The sequence below is a fragment of the Mercenaria mercenaria genome, unplaced genomic scaffold (genome assembly GCF_021730395.1).
Source record: "Mercenaria mercenaria strain notata unplaced genomic scaffold, MADL_Memer_1 contig_4437, whole genome shotgun sequence".
Lineage (NCBI taxonomy): Eukaryota > Metazoa > Mollusca > Bivalvia > Venerida > Veneridae > Mercenaria > Mercenaria mercenaria.
Genome location: NW_026462665.1, coordinates 39,919 through 62,551, shown reverse-complemented (window position 1 = coordinate 62,551; position 22,633 = coordinate 39,919). Strand labels below are relative to the sequence as shown.

General features: G+C 33.1%; 1 protein-coding gene across 1 annotated transcript in view; it reads left to right on the top strand.

Annotated features, from left to right (window-relative positions):
- LOC128553882 (uncharacterized) overlaps positions 1-22,633 on the top strand; it is a gene marked incomplete at its 3' end in the record, with an annotated part of 51,952 nt that overhangs the window by 4,130 nt on the left and 25,189 nt on the right. The window contains exon 2 of the mRNA XM_053535073.1: positions 20,229-20,282. The remainder of the gene's footprint in view (positions 1-20,228; positions 20,283-22,633) is intronic.

Here is a 22,633-nt window from a genome sequence, read left to right as displayed (position 1 = left end):
GCATATGATTATAATTCACGATAGTATCGCATATGGAACAAACTGGAATAAATTTGGACTATTTCCTTCGGATGTTTACATGACTGAGCTGTCATAAGGCCTCCCGTGTGTTAACATATTTTTGACAGGTCGAGTTCCTCTGGTAGGAACGACGGTAAGTGCAAAATTATATAGATCTTTAAATTAATTATTTTGCAACGAGTTTAAAACAAGGTTGATAATCAGTCGTCTGTATTTAAGATCTGGGAACGATTTGCCTAGGCATAACCATTTACATGTATGTTCTGGGCGGAGAATAGTCCAACTAATTTGAAGAGATCCTAAGAAATATTGAGATAATTTTTTTCGTTTGGGCAATATCCCCACTCGCGTCAAACATTTGAAAGACCAAAATAGTTGAAGCAATTTCCGATGAAATTTTCATCGCTGCCGACCTTTAGTTACATACTATATGCCGATTATTTTCACGAATTGGCCATAAATTCAAATAAAACTTACATGTATCGAAAGGGGATTCAATTTCTGATTGATTTATGTAAAAATCATCAAATAATATCCAAACGTACGAATTTTCTGATGATTTAAATCAATGTATGTATTGTACACGATTAACGTTTACCTAGTCAACACGAGAGTTACTTTACATGTCTGAAATTGATCTATTTTGATCAATTTACTATCTACGCAACAAGGCGTTAATTCTGCATCTATCAGTAATGATAAACAGTGATACACGCGTGCATATGCTATTTTCTCCGCCCAGTCAAAATAATTCAATGTTCAGATAGTTACATATTTCAGTTCGTTTGCTATAGCAAAATCTAATTTAAGTACTGCAGCACCATAATAAGATTTTAATACTGCAGTACCATAATCAAAATATCTAACTTCAACATCATAATATAGTATAGTACTACAATACCATACTCAAAGTAAAGTTGTGGAACACCATAGTAATATTTCAGTACTGCAATACCATAATGGAAGTATAATACTGTGTACAGTGTACTGGGACATTATATTCAAAGTGTAGTACTGTGTACTTCAATACCATAATTAAAGTATGGTACTGCAACATCATAATTAATGTATAGAAGAGCAACACCATTATCAGAGTATATAGTCCCACAACATCATAATCGAAGTATAGTACAATGTACTGCAACACCATAATTAAAGTAGACAAAGTATATTACTGCAACACCATTATCAAAATATAGTACAATGTAGAGTGTTCTGCAAGATCGTAATCAATGCACAGTACTGCAACAACATAAAGTATAGTACTGGAGCACCATGGTCAAAGTAGAGTAGTGCAAGATCACAATGAAAGTAAAGTACTCCAACATCATAATCAAAGTTAAAGACTGCAACATCATAATCAAAGTTTAGGTTTGCAACACTAAAATTAAAATACTGTACTTCAAAACCATACTCAAAAGTATAGTACTGCAACATGATAACCATTGAACTACAGAACTGTAACACTAAAGTCAAAGTTCAGTACTGCAACACCATAATCAAAGTATAGTAATCAAATACCACAATTATTTACATTTCATCATAACTGTCTTCATCTTCTGCAGTAAGTTCCGTTAATGTAGGGGAATTTGAACAACTGACGCCACGGCAAATTCCACATTCCACAGAACATTGTTAACCGTGTTTCCCGCAAAGTTTCTGTCACATTCTGTTTTACAGCTGCATCGGATGACTTTAAGCAAATATTCTGTTGCTGGCGGCAACGTCATTTTGACTGGGCATAAAATGTTGTCAGACACCTTTCAATCCCATTCCAAAGGATCAAGAGTTTCATTTCTCATCCATTTGTGGGTTTGCCAATAAACTCTCATACTATGAAACACCGCAGCAAAACTAGTGGGAGGTACTATGCAAATCCACAAAGCTTGTCCTTCATGAAACTTTCCTAGCTAATTTCTGAAAACGAAGCTGAGCCGGTGCCATGTACTTTTGAAGTTGTGTCGCATCCTGTCAATGCATGAACAAAGGGAAGAATACTACAGACATCCTGTCCCAGTATTTGTTTTGTCTTCTGTATATCCAATACACTTTTGCCTTTCACTCATTTCGGTCTTGAATCTGATCGAAAATACACTTCATGTGTTTCATTCCAACAACATGGTAACAAAGTAACTCAAGCAAGTCTGTATCTTCTCCAGCAACCACTTTAGTGTCTGTTTCAGCCGACTGGACTGCAATTTTGACAATGAGGCAATCAGCATCGTTTGTGGATTGTTTTACAGGTATTTCTTGATTGACAAATGTTTCACTGTGAAGCGCAATGAAGTTTTTCTTATTGTCAGTATTCCGTAGAAAGACTTCTTTGTTTGTTTTGCATGGCGTTGCTCTTATAAAAAGAACTTTAGTTCCAACTGCACCTTTCTGTCTCCTTAAATGTGTTAAATCTTTAGTAGATGGACTGTTGTTGTAACCATTAAAACAACAACCGGTTTCCTATATCACTGTTTAAGTTAATTGGTGTATTCCTCATATATAGATCCAAATGACATGCCTTTCTGCCATGGAATCCTTGGTAAAATAAAAACTCCATAACTGACATAAGCACAGACGTCTGAACTCGAAATGTTTGTTGCACTGCAGTCCCCCAATTTTCACATACTTTCAGCAAGAATGGATTTCGTAGGCTGCCTTGGTATGCCAGTATTGTCAAAAAAGCAAACTTGTAACACTGTATAACTCATATTTAAAAAGGTCCTGTGTATCATCCCCTGATAGTGTAATTGATGTTTTTTCAGACAATATGACAGCTTATCAAGATTTTTTGAATGAAAAGTCATTCAGGGGTTTTCCAATCCTTCTCTGAATTATACTGTTACCAATATCATTGGCCTGAACAGCAGTTACTTTACTTCCCTGCTGTAAATCCAGTCTCAATGTTAGGCAAAGATATATCAGAGCTATAAACGGATTCTCTCTCCTCTGAAAATGACATTATGATTCTGGTATATTTTGCGTCCTTCTCAATTTTAGATTTACGAATTTCCTTGTGCCAATCATTAGGATTGTTCATGCCCAACAAATCTAGCATGGCAATATTCACGTCTTCTTTTGCTGGTATAGACATCAACCAGAGTGCTCTTTGATTCTCACTACTTTACCCTCTACCTTTTGTCAGTCCTCCCGTGGTTTTAAGAGATCTGATCAATATTTGTTCTATAATTAAATCTGTTGATAATTCAGCCAAAAATTTGTCTGTTCTCTACACAGAATGGTAGCCGGAGACAAAAGCTTCATGTATTTCAGGATGACTTGCCTTCAACTGCAACATTTTTTAAATATATATGTATGCCGACTTTAAGTAAAGATTGTGTCCAGATGTAGCAAAGAATGGAAGCATTCTGAATACAGACCGTAAATGGTAATACTAGTTGTTGTCCATTCAGCTCTTATGAAATCATCTCATGTACTGGATCCAAAGTCTTGTTGTGCGATATCATTTTAGGTAATAGGAAGAAGTGGCTTGCTCTGAATTTGCAACACAATAAAATGGTTGTCATTGACTCTTTTGAAGAATTATCTATGCCTATCTTTGTATTGTTTCGAATTCCGTGTGACAGCGAAGACTCTTCAGATATCATTTTATCTCCCGATTGTTTCAGTGTGAGTGTAGCATTGAGTTTCATCAAATTTCATTTCCAGGTCCTGTTTGTTGAGATACTTGTATTTAATCTTCTTGGATGGGTGAAATGTGTTTAAAGCAGATGATAGTTAAAGAGTGTGCAGTGCTTAATCAACAATGAAATGTCCCCTTACAGCTCTTGCTACTGCTTTTCCGGTCAACATGTATACTACTGCATTGGAAGAATAGACAGTTTCTAACACCTCGTTCAAATCGAACCACTCATCAAATGTTCTGTGCATCCAAGAAAGCTCATTTTAATGTGGAAACCACCTAGACGAAGAATAACATTTTTAATCGGGTTTAACGGTTTTACAGTATCAAGTATATAATGTTGTTTTCTGAAATAACTGCTGATCAAATGGAAGCACTAGTGAAAAATCATACTTCCTACTTACTTTGGCAAGTGTAAGATAGAGTTTATGCGAGAAAAATCACTAGGTGGCATATCTATCATAGGAACGAATGTTATGGTTGACTTTGGAGAAAATTTCTGTTTCTTTTCATCCAAGTGCATAAATCCTGACCAACTTGGTCCAGCTGGCCGCATTGGATATACTATATTTGAAGATATGTCTTTTTGTTAAAAAAGCCCATGTCTCCCCAAATGCATAGTCATATAGGCAAGAGGTCAATAGGGAACAGGAGCTAAAGTCAAAGAGACACTGACGGTTGACTGCAACAGGGATAATCTACTTAGCATGTCCAGTCATCACAGTAAGTTTCAACATTATCGGCCTAGTGGTTCTTAGGCTATTGTTCAGGCTACTGTGACCTTGACCTTTGATCAGGTGACCCCAAAATTAATAGGGGCCATCTACTCTGCATGTCCAATCATCCTATTATGTTTCAACATTCTGGGTCATGTTGGTCTTAAGTTACTGTCCGGCATTGATTTTACATGAACAGGCCCCTATGACCTCGGCCTTTAATAGAGTGACACTAAAAGAAGTAGGCGTCATCTAATCTGTGTCACGGGGCTATTTGTTTTATGCGGGTTCTTGTACATATGAGACTGGCGCTGTAAACATATATATAATATATTCAGACAATGTATGTTTATTGTTCAACTGTTTTGTTTTACAACAACATGTACCCTCTTCACTATTTCTCTTCACTTTTGTCTTCACTTTTCTGTAGTACTTTCAAATATTTTAGTTCACTATCTGTATAAACACTGATAAGCTTTTTATATCACTCAATAATAGCTTTAAGGTATTAGATCACTAATAGTAATGTTTACAAAATGGCCTTTGCTTGTTATATTCTGGAAGGTAACCGTGTTTTGCACTATTTTGCAATTTTTAAACAACATTTACCGTGCCGTTTTTTTATAAATTTTGTATAACTTATGGTATCTCCTCAAGCTCAAGTAGAGACAAATTTCAAAGTGATAGCTACTATCCAAAACGTTTGCTGAGAACTCATTTTATCATTTATTTTAATAAAAGAAACATCAAACTATTGGTAAACAATTATAAAACACAAAATAAAAATGTCAATATCATTTTTTCAATGGTGCCTAAGTAAACGGATTTAATGAGACAGAATTCATACTTCAACATTGAAAAAATAAGGTTGAATGCTGTGTTTCTGTTTTGAATTTTGTTTACTCCATTTAAAAATAACCTTAGGGCAGACGTAAAACCTACCTAAATTTCTTCCACAATATATAATCTAAGAGTGAAAGCAAAATAGAGAACTTTCACCGCGTGTAACTCAATATTTTTAAAAATGTGTAACTCTAGCCCTTCTGTTTAAGTAGTAAATTCAATTTGAACACCAAGAAATCGCTTATAAGATTCGTCTATTTCCATTTTTGTACAAGAAATCAATAATAAGTAATGAAAGAAGTAAAAACTTACTAGAAAAAAAAGAAAATAAGAAGACTTGAACCTACGCCCCCCTAAGAATTGCAGTAAAAGTAGGTTTATGGTAGGAATTGAATACTCTTCAAAAAGGAGGTTCTCTATTAGTGACCTAATACCTTAAGCTATCTACTATTTCATTTTATGTCTTGAATGATAGCGTTGAAGTACCTCCCTTATTTATGCTTTTATCAGCATCTTTCATCACTTCTTTCTTAAAGCGTATTTTCTCTTGATCAGCTTTAAGCTACTTCCATATAGTTAGCTTTCACTCTTTTTTCAAAACTTTTCCATTCAATGATCACAGCAGTACAGTTTGAACACAGTTCTTGCTTTCCTTTCTAAATATTCAGGGTACAGCAGCTTTAAACTACTTTCATTCTTTCTTCTTTCTTTCAATTTAAAGTTCAACTTTAATATCACAGCACAACTCAACTCAGTTCATGTGCTCCTATATAAATATTCAAGACACAGCTGCTTTAAATCAGTTCATGTGTTCTTGTTTAGTTATTCACAGCTTTAAGCTATTTCAATCTGTACAGCTTTAAACTTTCAATTCTTTTTACAGCTTTCATCAAGTAAATATTCACTCTTGTTTTAACTTGAATGTTCAATTCAACTATCAAAGCACAACTCAGTTATAGTCCATGTGCTCTTATTAAAGTAGGTTAGACACAGCTTTAAGCTACTTCACTTTTACAGCTTGAAACTATTTTCATCACATTTAATTATACTCTTCTATCAATACTTTTCAGCAACTTGAAACTTCAGATTAAATATAACACACAGCTACTTTAAATCAGTTCATGTGCTCTTATTTATTTATTCAAAGCACAGCTTTAAACTATTTCATCTCATTAATGTATACTCTTCTATCAACACTTTTCAACAACTTGAAACCTCAAATTTAATAACAAAGCACAGCTGCTTTAATGCAGTTCATGTGCTCTTATCTAAATATTCAATGCACAGCTTTAAGCTATTTCAATTGTCATCCCTCTGAAATACTAATTCAGTTTCAATATTCAATTAACATTTCTCTGATACAGTTCACATTCAGCTTTCAACTAGTGCCACTTTTCTTTATATATACAGTTTACAGTTCATACTAGCTGAACTCACATAACATATTGACAGCTTTTTTCTCTTTCCATATTCACAATTATTCTGATGTAACTGTATTTTCTCAATATTTGGTAAACCTCCTTTATTTCTAATACTATTCAACTTTCCCCTTTCAAGTTCAGAATTGCAATTATTTCATACTTGATTGCTCTCAATTTGTTCTTATGTTCAATATTTCAACAATTCCTTTTCAAAATCAAAATATACTTAAAACAACAACAACAACAACAACAACAAATTAAAAAAGCACATGAAAAAAATCTTGTCTGAGTATCGAAATTACGCCCTACGAAATTTTTTAGTTTCATGGTATTCAATGTTCGAAGTGTTTTTTTTTTTATATAACCATGTAAGATTACAGTTCCTTTTCTGATTTTGTAGAACTAAATATTAACATAACATGTATGAGAGATTTTGTTCCATTCACATATGCTTATTGAAAGGTCACATCAAAATTACTGCTCTCATAAACATTAAAATTTGTGTCACAAGATAAAAAATTATTACTAGATTTTTGCTACCAAAATCAAAAATATATCTACAAGGCAATTCATACAATATAGTAGTCGTAATTTATCGATGACAATCGCAAGAGAAGTATAGTGTTCCTTAATCTGTATTTTAGTACGTATTTTGCCTAATCACACGTTAAGGTCACACAAAATTGAAAAGCTGTTCATCTTTTTTTTTTTAAAAAGAATTGAGGCAGCGAGCGAATAAATAACTAAATTATTTGTTTTTGTTTTTGAGAAAATTAGGTGCGAGCGAAGAGTAAGAAATATATTTGTCTTGTGTTGGCTCTCTATTTATTAACAAAAGCCTTAAAATAGAATGTACATCCTTTTAACATAGAAAACAATTCACCAGGGATTGAGAAAACATGGGTACATTTTGGTCTTGGAACATTTTGACTTTTGAAAGAATGTAAACTTTGCATACAGTATAGTCTAATTCAATAATGCGTACGTTAAAAAATGCTGTAAGAAAATATGTAACATATAACAATATGCATAATATCAAACCATAATCATGACAGAGATACGTCACTTGAATATGTACTGCTATGAAAATGTAGCATTTTAGCTTGACGCGAAGTTTTTGTTAAAGTCAAATATCTCATTCCAAATAACTCTTGATTTGAATTTTACTCTTATGTCCCTTTTCAACTAAGAATACTTTTGTTTTAAGTTTTATATACTGTCCAAAAATCTCTGTTACTTTGAAACCTATTGACTATTTTGCGCCTTTCACAGGCAAAGCTCTTAAGAGTCAAGCACTGAGAAAAGGCGAGCGTGCTATTGTGTCCGTGCTGTTATACGGAAGGCACTTGTCCTAACTTTAAACTTTCTTAACAGATTTAATATTTTAAAACAAAGTCTCAATTAAGGTCTGAAATGACGATTAACTTGCATTAACATTATTCTACCCGAGGATTGGAAAATTTGAAGATCTTAATTGGTCTGAACACAACTCCTAAATGTAAAAACGTATACAAATCTGATCATTTTGACAGGAAAAAACAGAAAAGATAAAAGTGGCATGCATTAACCTTTACCAAAATAAAGTAGGTTGATGTTAACAAATAAATTAGTATGTTTCTTTATCCTATTTCAATAAAATAAATCTGATTTTTGTAGCAAATCAATTTGGTTTAGAAATTATGAATGTGATCTTTTAACTGACCGAATCCTTATCGGAACCGAAAGAGGAGAAAGAGGAATATAGAATAAATAACAAACTAAAGAATAAAATTGTAATAATTTCATTTGTTTTCACAATTATTTCAACAAGTATTTACACGCGTTAACACTTCGAATGTAAAAGACAATGAAATTTAATTGATATATACTTACATAGTTGTACTGTCCTGAACCTTATGGAAACGGCATTTTATTCAGTAGTTGTTAATTAAATTGTGGGCATATTCTGCTTTGCGTTGTATCTTATAAGATTCTTTCACTGGTTGTAGGTGAAGATGGGAATTATCGGCCTCGTTGGTAACTGTTTAGGCGATAACTAGGCTCTTGTCTAGTTACCTCGTAAACAGTCACCCGAGAGCCGAGAGCCGGATATGCCAATCTACACCTACAATCTTTTCCTTGCATACCATTTTGAAGAAATAATAGTATAAATAAAATCAATCGAACGGCTTTCATTTTAGAACTATTTTTCATATCAGACTATTTAAACAAAGCGCGAGAAACCATCGTCCATGAAAAGAAAGTCGTCATGACGCTTCAAAGACAAATAACAATGTTTAGTTCCGGTTTTGTTTTATCAGATGCAGCGTAACGTTATGAATGTTTGATAAAATAACGTATTTCAAATAGAATATAAATTACAACATAAATCTTCTACATATATGTTGTTCGTAATACGTCATTTTCAGCACGAGAGTCATCTTACACCCCTAATTTTTTCCAGCACGTGTAAAAATACCAGAAATCCCCTTCTAGTGTGCAAGAATAGACTAAGATATGTAAATCCTAGGTCAGGATCGCATTTAAGTGTCATATTCAGAAAAGTCAATCTTCAAAGTTCTTTTATCTAAAATTTTAAGATATTTGTTTTAGATCTTGCAAATTGTCTGAAATGAACTTCAAAGATACATATTGTTCGCATTTTCAGTTCATCTGAACACAAGCTATTGTAATTACTCAACGTGAATATCATCCGTTTTTTGTTATCTGTTCCTACGTTTTTCGTTTAACGTGGTCGTTGATGAAATTTTGGACATTTGTTCTTTTCTATAGTTGGTCAGGTGCACGTAAGTTATCACAGATATAATGGGCAAAATCTGCAATGAACGTATTTTTAATGCGCCAATGACCTATGTATAATTTCGCATTTTTGAGTGTTACTCTCTGCAAAGACTGTTCAATTAATTGCATTCCTCAAAACTTGGTCGCTATGGGTATGGGTGGTGTAATGTTTCCTGTATATGTATATAAAGGGATAATTATTTGTTCAAAAAGCCTGACTTGATTTCGGGATATATTTACGGGTTTTGGATTCTTAGTATAGTGATTTGGTTCTTGTCAGATTAGCCAATTCATTAATATTCTTTACGGCCACTTTAATCCTGCCATTCCGATACCAACCTTTATATAATCATATGAATATTAACGAAATTATTACATGACAAAGAAATTGCTCAATAAAATGCAAGAATTACGTACATTAAAAAATTAATATCAGAGTTGATTATCATCAGTCAATGAGCCGGTCGGGTGGTGTTTTAAGAAAAGCAAAGTAAATATTTATAGTATTATACACCATCTTCCGGTTAATTCAATGCGGTCAACGCCATATCATACTATTTCGAAATTTTCCACCATCAAAAAAAAACAAATGTTACGCGATAGAACCTCTTTAAAGAGAAATAAATTTCGATATTTCTTAAGGGATTGTTAGAAAATGATTAAGTTCATTCCTGTATTTCTTTGATTTTATACATGAAAACGTAACAACGTAGAAAACTTAACTAATGAGAACATCTCAACATTATAAGCATTTGTTCATCAATGTTCGATCAACGAACCTAGAGTCAGAATAGAAAAGCTGGCATATCTGACAATACAGCACCTTTAACAGGCCCGTAGCCAGAGGTAAAAAAAAATTGGGAGGCATTTGGTAGGGGGCCCGGGGGCATGGTCCCTTGGATTTCTTTTTCGAGGGTGCCATTTTGTGCGTTTTTCTGCATTTCAAACATGTTTTTGTTACTTTTAAGATACCGATTTCGGAAAAAATAAATGACGTTAATAAGATTCGCGTACATTTTAGTTAATATAGATCTACAGAAAAATAAGAGTTTTGAAACAGCAAACGTATTTGCGATTATTGTCACTCAAAAACGCTAATTTAAAGGCATATGGTCATGTTTGCTTGGTTCTTACATCTTCAGTTGAGCAAATGTATATATGTTCATGTATAAACTTTTGAGCATCGCTGACGTGAAACGAAAATCTGAAAGAAGCATCACGGTTTATGCATATACAAATACAATACAGAAACGTAATACAAAATTAATGTACTTAGTACATAATATATTTTGTCAATCTTCTTAAAATAATATTACATTTTTGAAATTCAGCACTTGGATAAATAGTGCGTATCACATGTCAGATGTAAAAGATCAAATGTTGTCATAACGTTATACTTATAAGCTAATCAAAATCTAAAATGTCACACATATATTTAAAAAAGTATAAACGGGAAGATTCAATACTAACGAACAATTAATAAGTGTATCTGATATAAATTCTTAACTTTTAAGTGACCATATATTTTTGAGAGAAATCTTATAACGAAGTTTTGAAATTCTGTACGTAGATCTATAATCGTGACTTTTTAGAAATGATATGTTCAAAGGCGTGTCAAGAACAAAACCTCATGATTGCAAGACTTCATTCTGTTGTAATGTCAAAATGAATCAATTTAGAAAATATATCAACATTCAGTCAGATAAACGCCACGTTTTATTCAGGTATGCATGACCTAAAACTTCTTTCGCAAGAACATGAACCAGCTGACAGCGACAGTGAAAACCGGAATATAAACTAACGGGCGCATAGGTTGTGCGAAAACTATGCTATATAGCATGGCCGTAGCGGCTATTGAGGCAACCGAGACACTTGCACTTGCCTCGGCCATTTTTTCTGCCTCATTTGCCTCGGTAGTTTTTTTTTATTATCTTTATTCTCCGTCTTTCTGTTTGCCTCAGCTGTATGAATTACCAGGCTTTCCGGTAGTGTCTAATCTAGGTTTAGTAATATATGTCACATCCGATATAGCTCCCAATCGGATATAGCTCCTCGGAGAGCTATATTCGGGACACCTTTTCGTATATAGCTCCTGCGGAGCTATATTCTCCGTATATATATATCTCCGTATATAGCTCCCTTGCTTAAACTGGAGCTATAATCGGAACACCTTTAGCTTTGTTCCGTATAGTTATAGCTCCTCGGGTTTTTATGCAACATGGACCACGTGGCTTATTTAGGACATTGCGTTATGTCGCATTTTCAAAGACCAGATAGTGTCAAATATTTCAAACATGATGCCTTAATTCTGAGGCAAGGGTCATAACTAGTATTAAACCACTATTTGCCTGTCAACATTTCTGGACAGTCTTGGAACTTTGGGGCAACTACCTTATTTCGTCAAGTCCGACAAAAAACTAAAATCTTCAGGTACACCTAATTTTGTCACATAGTACAGAAGATGAGTGCCTGTCACAGTATGATCAAGTATGTATTTGGACTCGAGGTCATATTTGCTAGACCAGATACAAAATTTTAAACCCATGTTTCTAACTTAAATTGCCAGTTATTATTTTCTTGTACAGGTTGGCGATTCTTGGCCTAACTATATCCGTTTTCGGGACTGTGCTCTCTAGCTCATACGTATGAATGCCACGAGAAATAAAATTTATAAATCCCTGCCTGTCTCCCAAGTGGTGTGGAAAATTATATATCAAAATGACACTCTGCCAAATATTCATGTTTTTTATTACTCGAACAGTACAGTTATAGTATTTTAATTTTTCCATGTATAAGGAGTCATATTCGGGTTTGTCGTATACAGCTCCTCTGTCCCAAGGAGCTATATACGAAAACGTGTGCCGAATACAGCTCCCCGGGAAGCTATATCCGAAGGGAGCTATATGGGGTGTGACAAATATGTCTTCAATTTTCATTTTCGAATAGGTATGTTATATGACAACAGCGTAAAACACGACACGACGTTATAATTATGTGGTATTTGTGAGATTTCAGTATCATACTTCAGTTGGTGCGCGCATTTCAGATATCTTAATGCAAGTGGTCTCATATTATAGAGATAGTACCCAATTTTTTAAATTAAGAAAAGCAGTTGAAAAATTCATGTTTGTTTCTTATATATAATATGCAAGACCAAAAAACCTTGAATTGATCATTTTGAGCATGTTGTTTTAATGTTTTTTTTTAATTTCCATGTAGCCACTCCTGCAGGTAGTCCTACCTATCAAGCTATTGATAATTATTGCGGGAATAACTTCTCTCAATGACGGAAAATTGTAAGATACATGCATATTGTATGATATCAGAAAATGTTGTAAGTCTAATAAAATAATTCAGATCGACTATTTAATCTGAAATTTAGATATAATGTTATTCAAACCATATCATATATCATATTTAAAAATAAGAAAAACTATTCAATATTTACCATGAAAATTAACATTACATTGAAATGACTTTTCACTAAGCTGTGACATACAGGTGTATGGATGAATGCAAGGTAGGATTATTATCTGAGTCATTGAGTGTTGTGGTCTCTCAAGCAAGTTTTACTGTACTTAAAATTACAAATCTAAGAATAGAACTGAAGGTTATGTCATGCCTTTTTAGTTGTTTGGATCTCATTACTTGGTAATATGGGCATAAGTTGCAGTGTCATTGAATTTGTGAAGAATAGAAACAGACATCAGCCTCATACTGTAAATGAAATGATTTAATGGAAGATGTGAAATTCAAAATATTGCCTGAAGACAGCGTCTTGTAGAAATGGGAAATGCATTTAGCTACATTTATACCACGAAGAGTAGCGAAACAATTTTCCGATTTAAAATTTATACCTCTTTCGGGCAGCGGTGTGGAGTATAATTACACGCTTATACACTTACCATTGCTACATTACATACAATGTATTGTTCAAGATTGTACGATACTACACTATGTCTACCTCTCACAGTGTTAAAACCAACATGTTGTAAAAGTTGCCAATCGTTAGTTAAAAACTGATATAACTTACGACCTAAAATTACATTAAAGCTCAATCTCGACATTTCTCAGCTAGAGCTGGGCTTAATTCTATCAAATATCGAAAGAAGCAATAAAACAGATCAGGCCAGGGTATGAGGTTAGTGCAAATGTTTGCGCATATATTAGTAAACTGTATTTTTTGTAGATTTATCAGACCTCGACGTTTCAATTGTTCAGTTAAGACGTTCCACTTTTTAATGAAATTTATTAGCAAGTGCAGTGGGTGATAAAACACTTCTGTTGCATATGCATATCTGAAACTCTGGGATACGGTCAAAATAAATGTTTTATATTTGCTTAATGCAGATTTTGGTACTCCTAGTCATACAGCTTAGTAAATATTCCACAACTGTAATTCATTTAATGATTTCTACTGTATAACTTTATTTCACTGTAAATGTTCATCTTGCTTAAATGTAGATGATACCATACTGGTTAATACCAACAAAAGTTTTACCACTTTTACAAGAAATGGATGTCAGTTTAATTTGATATCCTTTCATGGTTGGTCGTTTCATGATTCAGACATGCCAGTAAAGAAATTTTAGTATTATCTTCAGAAGATTTATAAGATATAATACTGAATCAAGTTACCGGTCAAAAATGTGTACTGCCTGTATCAAAATAACAGTATAATATGTTATCAGATACATTTGCGTCATAATCTAAACGCCGCTAAATGCAAAAAAAAGTATCTAAAATAATATGGTGAAACTGCTTTCAAATGTATATAGCGAAATGCATACCCACAAGGTAAGTGTTTTTTTTTCCCTTTTAGTTGCTTGGATCTCATTACTTGGTAATATGGGCATAAGTTGCAGTGTCATTGCATTTGTAAAACGAAATGAGAGAAAAAATCTCCTAATAACTGCGTTCGAATAATACAAACAGAAAGAAACCACAATACTGTAAATGTAAGGTAATTAAAAAATAGCAGGAAAAAACAGTGTCTTATACCAATGAGAGACGTATTTAGCTACTTTTATTCCAAAGAGCGTGACAGAATAAGTTTCCAGTCAAATTTAGAATTTAAATGATCAATAGCAAAACTCTTTCGGTCAGATGTGTTGAACCTATTGATAACTTCTTGTTACATGTTTACCCTTACCATTGTTTCAAAATTGTACTCGTGAGTATTTTATACGAATAAAAATTTATATATTTATCATACTAGAAAAATTATATTCGTGTAGTATACTTTAAATCTTACAGCTTTAAATATATCTTTACGCCCCAAGTGTTTCTGGGACGATCTGTGTATGAAAAGAATTGGAACCACTGCCTTACCCTTGCATGACCGTAAGAGGCGACTAATAGGGTCTCAACACTTGGTTTTGTTGTAACTCTGTGATTCAAGCAGGTAACTATGCAAATTTTGATTCCATACCTCATGTTTTCATTTCAATGTAAATGAGATGTGAAACCAAAATTTGTAGTCCTGTGCGCCATATAACCTATACTGTGTTGGTGCGCCGTAAAACCCAAATCAAAAAAAAAAATATATATATATACAGAGAGAGAGGGAGAGAGAGAGAGAGAGAGAGAGAGAGAGAGAGAGGTCACGCATTGTTTCTCTAAGATAAGAAATATTGAAGAAGTGTGAACAATATATAATGCAAGATAAAAAGATAAATGACCACTTACTCAACAGCCATAGTACACATTTACCTAACTGCACGTTTTAAGTGCGAGAGGTGTACTTTTGAAATGTGTTAGTGCACTTTGCCGTTCAAGACCATGGTTCTTTTATTATACCTAGGGGTGTACAGAAGCATTTCTTTCTTATCTGGTGCCAGGGCGTTGGGAGGCTACTTTGCAGCATTTAGGACATGGATAACAAGACTCCAAAAGTTTGTCTCTGTGCAAGGAACTAAATTGAATACCCCTTGTATATTTCTTGCAACGTCTTATGGATTTTATATTTCACAGCTTTTAAGATTTTAAGACTTACCAGAACCTGCCATCAAGTTGACGACTTAAACCTTCGTAAAATTACTTCTTCAGCGTTTTCTAAATTTAAATACTAGAAGTTAACACTGGAGTTTAGCTCTTTAAAATACCTCATTCTGTTTATAAAATAGTTGTCAAACAAAAATGTGTACAAACTACACAAAGACTGACACAGTATTGTTAATGTTTCTTTGGGATTTCGGAGTCAATTTAGTCCTACTGTATAAAGTGTTTAGGTTTCTTTATCTCTTACAAAAAGGTTCAGTCAAACAGACTATGTTTTTGTTTTGCTTTGTTATATTCTATTCTTCTTAAGGATCTTCTTTCAGATCACTTTACGCATTTGTTAAGACTAATTAGATTATATCGGTGCTTGTTTTATGTTTATTCAAAGCTTCTGTGGGTATCTTTTGACATTAGAATGAAATCTGATAGAAGCATTTCAAATGAATTTCAGTAGATGTATTCACACATGCAATGTATCTTATCTCTTAAATCTAAGTGCATTACGTCTGACTTATAACTTGTATAGTATACTTAATTGGTTGGATCATTAATATTTCGTATGAATTCATGTAGTTGCGTTACATACAATCAATATAATAGGCATTTTTAAGACATAATATAAATTACTGTAAGAATAATGAAAAAGTAATTACAGTATGATTTAAAATGCATGGTTTATTCAATAGTTAACTAATTTGATATATTTATCTTCTAACTTCTAGAACAACAGAAAAAAGCGAAATAACGAAAAGCAGTGTCCATTTCTCCAAAAGAACAGAGTGGGTCATTTGTGAGTGATATTTTTAAATGGTCACTATTTAATGGACTACAACTTATGCAAATTCAAATATTACATATTTGACCTAATCTGTTTCCAGAAGGTAAAGAGCAAGTGGTCACGTTACATTAGTGTCGAGATTTTTTAAATGCATTAAGTAAGTCTTGTTTTGATATGTTCATTTAAGGAATTCAGAGGGGATATATGTTTTTTTTTATATTGTTGCATATGGCATTTTATTAATGGTATATTGGCATTAGTCTTTAAAGTATACCTACACCTTGTACTGTGTTGAAGGAGCAATAAGGCTACATGATAAGTAATCTTGAATAGGTTATTTAATATTTTGTACAACAGCTGTTCCTTCTTTCAGATAATAGGTCCCATTTTAGTTCTGAACGTTTTGTCACACCGGTTGAGTTAACACTTTAATTTTTATCCAGGTTTAAATTAATTTGTGAAATGTGTGACATAGCTATGTTTAATAGTGGTCGAATAAATGAAAATTAGACGCTTAACGCTGAATTTAAGTCAAATAAATCGTAACTTAAGGTAGCACGTAGACCGGCTGATCCACCCTTTCTTTCAGCTTTAGAACCATATTGGCTAAAAGCTTCAAACTTAATAGGCACAGTATATGATCCCAATCGACCTCGGGGCCAATATCGCAAAGATCAAGGTCTCATGTATATTTGAACTAAGAAAAGGGTTTCCAATCAATGACTTTAGAACCATTTGACATATATGTAGACCCTTCAAACTTCATAGGAGTATTGACTAGTATGTCAGTGGACGGCCACATTGCTTTTTTGGGCCAATAGGACAAAGGATACGCTATGAAGTTGAAGGTTGTAGGTCAAATGATGCTCAAGTTATCGACTGATTTTTGAAGACCAGTGACTTTGACCTTTGATCTGCTGATCTCAAATCCATCTTCTAACCAATAACAAGGTGCCTGTTTAGTTAACAATTTCTAGGAAAACTAGATCTGAAGTTACTGCTTGAAACCTATTTCTGAAGGTCATGCATCTGTGTCCTTTACCTTTCACCTATTGACCTTATAATCGTAAGAGCTTGTCAACTGACCAAGGACTAAAATCAATGTATCTATGAAGTGTTTTACTATTATATAAATATTGCATTCCTGAGAGGGTGATATGAAAAATGTTCACCGCGAGATATATGAATATCGACCGAGGCGCCAGCCGAGGTCTATATTCATATTTCGAGGAGTGAACATTTTTTTATATCACCCTCTCAGGAATGCAACATTTATTTTATTATACCGAAAAAATATAGTCAAAACATTTAATGGAAAATCAACATAATAATTTAGGCCTAAATGATTTAATTAAGATTAAAAAGTAATTATTAACCAAAATGAAGACAGAATTTAGGAATCTTTACTTGTTAGCACTGAGAAATTGTGACGATATTGCTATAAATGACTTCTTTTGATAGACTTAACCGAGACACTGGCTTCTACATTTATGCACATATTTCAACATTGTGTCAATGCTGAAATCGACAGCAGTAACATTCGAAAAACGGCGATAACTTTCTTATTTCTAAAGGAAACACATAAGTGTGACCACTTATTTTCTTCGTTAGATCATTTTCAATCTGATAGTAATCAATTCAATATTTGATAAAAAGCTGTTTCTGAAATTTTTGGCACGTAGAACTTATCATTAAAAAAGAAGATCGGCCGGATTCACACATGCATTAACATCAGAAAAGGTAAAATCATCAACGTGAGATATGAAAAAATAATATCACATGCGCAGGAAAACAAAATCGCGTTGTTGCGCATGTGATATGAAATTGTGGATCATATCACATACGCAGAAATTGAAAATAATGATTTTGCGCCTGTGATATAAAATCACTGGGGAATATGATATATTATTCAAGTTAAACTAATGGAAAATTTGCATTGGGCAATAATGTGAGGTATAATAATAAGTAACAGTATTCTTCACTTATTGATGGAAAACCTAAGTTCATGTCACTGAGACGTTAGACTTTCACCTATAGGCTCCGTAATCAACAGGAGTGATTTACTGACGAAGGTCAATATGCTTACTAGGAGGAAATAATTTTCTATGCCAAATGTCTGCCAGAGTATTGGTCGGTAAACATGTTCTAAGGTCAGGCCACTTAGACATTTTGAGATATGAGGCTCTAGATGAAAACAGATCATTTATTGACCTCAACAAGTATGCCAATGAGTTTGAAGATTCAAATCCAACATGAATCGCTAGAGTGATCCATGGATGTTCAAATCCTATTTTGTCGTTCATTTCGCATGAACACCGATAAAAAATATTTCATTTCTTAAGAGATAAAGGTCAAACTGTAAAATTTCAAAGTCAAACTTACCTAAAATCGTAAAACGACATCTGTTTGAAAACTATTTTGTTATTATCAATAACTGGTTTTATTCGTTAAATGTTTGTATATCACACAATATAAGATATAAATGGTTCATGAAAAGTGGGGTCAAGGCCAAAGCTGACTTTATTAGATAGTTGGGCTCAGTGTTGTTTATTTCTTGTCCTATGGGACAATTAGTCCATTCAATATCTATGTAATAGGGATCCACCTAAGCCGAAACATTAGGAGTGTTGCACTTTCCATTCCTTACCAATCATGGACAAACTCATTCAAGCCGAATCATTCTGCTATTTCTTTTCTTGCATTGAGAGGGAAGATACATAAGAAAAAAATATAATAGTTAATTAATTATAGAATTATCTCCCTGTACGTATTTTTATCTATTTATACTTAAAACTATTTATTTGCTTTCTTTGGTGTAATTTAACTTTATACAAAGACGAATGACTACAACAGGAAGTGGAATAGTTTAAAATGGCTCCCGTCTTGTTTATTTATTTTTCACTTTTTTTATGATAAAATTTAGCCAAAAATCATGACTTTAATGGATACTTGTGTTGAAACGATGAATTTTAACTTTTTGTAAAGAAAGAAACATTTCAACGTTTCGCATATTTTCATCGACAAATCTTGATCCTGCAGTTACTCAAAAAGTATTCAACCTAGATTCAAACTTGGTTTGTAAATAGAAGACCATATGTAGAGTATGCATACACATATGATTGTAGATCAAAGATCAAGGTCACCATTAAAGGTCAAGTTTCCGCTCCATAATTGCACTGGCATTAATGGATTATCTTAGAGCTAGATACAAACGTTCATGATGATGAGCCAATTCAGTTAAAGGTCAGTGTCACTGTTTAGTCAAAAAAATATTTGTTCCCGCTTCATAACTTTTATATGCATTGAAGGATTCTCATTACTACACAAAAATGTACCCCATGATTCGGTCAAAGGTAAATGCCATTATTGGAGGTCACGTAAAATTGGTTCACAGCCATAACTTTTATGTGCATTGATTGAATGTGTTAATACTGCACAAGAAAAATGTTCTCTATAATGAGACAATGTGTCGCATGCATGATCTATGGTTGTAGGCCAATGTCACTATTTAAATTTAAATATTAAATAGCAAAACAAAATGACTGCCGCGGACCTGCTTTGACATCATTATCGCGCATGCGCAGTCCCGACCCAAAAGAGATCACTACCTTACTTGTCAGAATGATGAACTGAAGAAGAAGATGGTTTCAGTTGTTTTCTTTCCCGACAGTTGTTCACTTTTAATTTTTTTCTAAATTCTCAGTAGTACTAAATGAAATGTGTTACACAAAACACAGACAGAGGAATTACGCATTGTTACAGTCAAATCGAAAGATCAAACATAGCTTCCTTTGATTTGCATTTAATTTGACAATGAAAAGTACTATGTCGTCCAACTAAAACACTAAAAGCTGGCCTTCTGAAACGATCTTATTACAGGCATTCCTGCAGAAACTTCTTTCGATTCCAAATTGAAAACCGCATAATTTATTTTTTTCTTTTATCTTTTTTTTTTCTTTTTTTTTTTTTTTTTTTGAGAAAGGATTTCGAAAGCGATTATAACTTTATTTGAAAATTATTTGTCTTTCTTTCAGGGATTGACTTAATGCATATTATTCTTCACATACTGCACGTTTTTGTCATTCAAGGTAAGAATGTAATTCATTCTAATATTTAAATTATGTCATATAACACTATTGATTTATAATACATTTTGCCAATATTTCGGCGTGCTGGATTTTTTCCGAATTTTTATCAAAGAAATAAATTGTATATTTAACTAAGTTTTATGATGTACAATAATTTTGTCTGGGTTTGAGACGAATTCGGCGATAAATAAAAAAACAATCCCATTTTAAAAGCTGGAAAAACTCCGATTGGACATTTTCAGGAAAAAAATCAGATTTATTGTTGGCGGTAATTAATATGATAAAATAAATACTCTTATACATAAAACGTTAATTATAATACTCTGTGGGCAGAACAAACTGTTTTTAAAAAAATCTAAAATCCAATTGGACTTTTTTCCTATTTTATTTTAAATGCTGGATTTTTTTTCCAACTTTAAAAATTGGAAAAATATCCAGCTTAAAAATGGGACTTTTTCTAAATTTTAAATGTGTGCTTAATTCTAATGCCAAATATGCGACTTTCTGAAATATATATATATCCAATGTGCATGTCTAAAACAAATTATGTCAAACATTGTAGATACTAGTTTAAACTTTGATCTTCCCTATTCAGTTTCAAATAAGCCCCAGTATTGTAGTATCAGCCGAAGTGTTGCCCATAAGTATATCAAAACAATGTCTAAGTATTTTTATTCGGCACAATAGAATAGTCCGCTTGCGAAACTTCTTGATTGGCTACTTAATGATTAATACCTGTAAGTGACCGCTAAGGCAAAATGTACTGAATACGTCTATCACAGTTCAACATAAATGTCCTTTATATGTGATAAAATATGGCTGTTAAACCAACCAAAAAGCTATTTCTAAACATTCACAAGGACTGCATTTTTCATTCGTGAAACATTCGGATCCCGAATTAATATTTGCATCCCTCCCATTGTCATTTCGTACTTGGGTATTATAACCGGAGCAGTGATTTACGGAACCTCGCGATCGTACGGTGCCCCTAAAGTGACGTGTTACACACATTTTTTCCAATTAGGTAATGTGAGACTTTTTTTTATTTCGTTTAAACGAAATAACTTACACAAACTTATTTCGTTTAAACGAAATGTTTATTTCGTTTAAACGAAATCATTTCGTTTAAACGAAATAAGTTTGTGTAAGTTATTTCGTTTAAACGAAATAAGTTTGTGTAAGTTATTTCGTTTAAACGAAATGATTTCGTTTAAACGAAATAACTATTTCGAAATAACTTATTTCGTTTATACGAAATGATTTCTCTTTAATATAAAAACAGCGCAACAAAGTGTGTTTTTCATATCATACATCCTATTTTTGGGGGAGCCCTCACAAAAACTCCCATGGAGGAGGGTGGGACACAACCTTCTAAATTAATGCCTGTCGAGGCTTTGCCTTTACCATTCAAATTTACCTAACAACCACGAACAAACGCACATACTCGTTTGCCTCGGTACAATTTAGTCTCTGACGCTACGGTCATGGATAGTGTAATTATTAGTGATATTAAGAAAATGGCGGAAAATAGTTGAACTAATTAAAATGAAATAATAGTGCCTCAGTTCGGTTATGCCTTTAAAGATGGTGACTCAAAACATATCCTTTTTTGCTCATAATCTTGGCAGAAAAACAGGGAGGCACCGGCCTCCCTGTGCCTCAGTGTAGCTACGGGCTTGTAAATTAAGCAGACTGATATATTAGCAATCGGGAATGTCAGCCCCGAGTGTTCCTTTGTGCTGCGCATCGTTGCCTAATAGACCTCCTTCGCATTAAACTAACCATAGCTAATTGCTCTAAAGTTAGATACTTCAACGTCACTTTCAAATATCAATGAACCGATTGTTTTTCTAGCATTTTCTGAATCGATATTTATATCGAGCAATTGATCATTTAATAGTGATACAGTCTTAGATATTGTTGTGTGCAAGCTAACCTCAATTCTATTTAAAAAGCATTGGCAAATATCGTCTTATTTAACAAAAACAGTTGTTAGAGCTTTATTTCTCAAAAAGCTTTATACCTAGCGCTTATGTTGGAACCTCGAGAATCAGGGCCAATATAAAATATGCTTTTTTATCGTATATCTAATTAATTCAATATCTGACTGAATACACTGAAAGAATGTATAGTGAAAATCATCAATACATCAAATTAGTATAAACATAAAGCGAAACAAAACAAGCAAAAAAAAAAAAAATAAATAAAAAAAAACAAACTAAAAGATCATAACATCATTGACGTTGACTGATATTTTAGATATAATGTTATAATAAAGTATCTGGAAAAATAAAAAATGCGAACTTGTATTTGAAGATGAACACAATAAGAACATCTAAATGTGAATTAAC